Source organism: Mandrillus leucophaeus, unplaced genomic scaffold (assembly GCF_000951045.1).
Source record: "Mandrillus leucophaeus isolate KB7577 unplaced genomic scaffold, Mleu.le_1.0 Scaffold822, whole genome shotgun sequence".
In the NCBI taxonomy this organism is placed as follows: Eukaryota; Metazoa; Chordata; class Mammalia; order Primates; family Cercopithecidae; genus Mandrillus; species Mandrillus leucophaeus.
The window spans coordinates 669,367-670,821 of record NW_012108942.1 but is presented as its reverse complement, the minus strand read 5'-3'; positions in this window follow the sequence as shown (position 1 = coordinate 670,821).

Here is a 1,455-nt window from a genome sequence, read left to right as displayed (position 1 = left end):
GCATATTGATTTTGTATCCTGAGACTTTGCTGAAGTTGCTTATCAGCTTAAGGAGATTTTGGGCTGAGACAATGGGGTTTTCTAAATATACAATTATGACATCTGCAAACAGAGACAATTTGACTTCCTCTCTTCTAATTTTGAATACCCTTTATTACTTTCTATTGCCTGATTGCCAGAACTTCCAATACTATGTTGAATAGGAATGGTGAGAGAGGGCATCCTTGTCTTGTGCCGGTTTTCAAAGGAATGCTGCTAGTTTTTGCACATTCAGTATGATATTGGTTGTGGGTATGTCATAAATAGCTCTTATTATTTTGAGATATGTTCCATCGATACCTAGTTTATTAGAGTTTTTAGTATGAAGGGGTGTTGAATTTTATCGAAGGGCTTTTCTGCATCTATTGAGATAATCATGTGGTTTTTGTCATTGGTTCTGTTTATGTGATGGATTACGTTTATTGATTTGCGTACATTGAACCAGGGTTGCATACAAGGGATGAAGCCAACTTGATCATGATAGATAAGCTTTTTGATGTGCTGCTGGATTCGGTTTGCCAGTATTTTATTGAGGATTTTTACATCAGTGTTCATCAGGGATATTGGCCTGAAATTTTTTTTGTTGTGTCTCTGCCAGGTTTTGGTATCAGGATGATGTTGGCCTCATAAAATGAGTTAGGGAGGATTCCCTCTTTTTCTATTGTTGGAATAGTTTCAGAAGGCATGGTACCAGATCCTCTTTGTATCTCTGGTAGAATTCGGCTGTGAATTCATCCAGTCCTGGACTTTTTTCGGTTGGTAGGCTATTAATTACTGCCTCAATTTTAGAACTTGTTACTGGTCTATTCAGGGATTCGACTTCTTCCTGGCTTAGACTTGGGAGGGTGTATAGTCCAGGAATTTATCCATTTCTTCTAGATTTTCTAGTTTATTTGCATAGAGGTGTTTATAGTATTCTCTAATGGTAGTTTGTACTTCTGTGGGATCACTGGTGATATCCCCTATATCATTTTTTATTGCATCTACTTGATTCTTCTCTCTTTTCTTCTTTATTAGTCTGGCTAGCAGTCTATTTATTTTGTTGATTTTTTCAAAAAACCAGCTCCTGGATTCATTGATTTTTTGAAGGGTTTTTCATGTCACTATCTCCTTCAGTTCTGCTCTGATCTTAGTTATTTCATGTCTTCTGCTAGCTTTTGAATTTGTTTGCTGTTGCTTCTCCAGTTCTTTTAATTTTGATGTTAGGGTGTCAATTTCAGATCTTTCCTGCTTTCTCTTGTGGGCATTTAGTGCTATAAATTTCCCTCTAAACACTGCTTTAAATGTGTCCCAGAGATTCTGGTATATCACGTCTTCATTCTCATTGGTTTCAAAGAACATCTTTATTTCTGCCTTTATTTTGTTATTTACCCAGTAGTCATTCAGGAGCAGGTTGTTCAGTTTCCATGTAGTTGT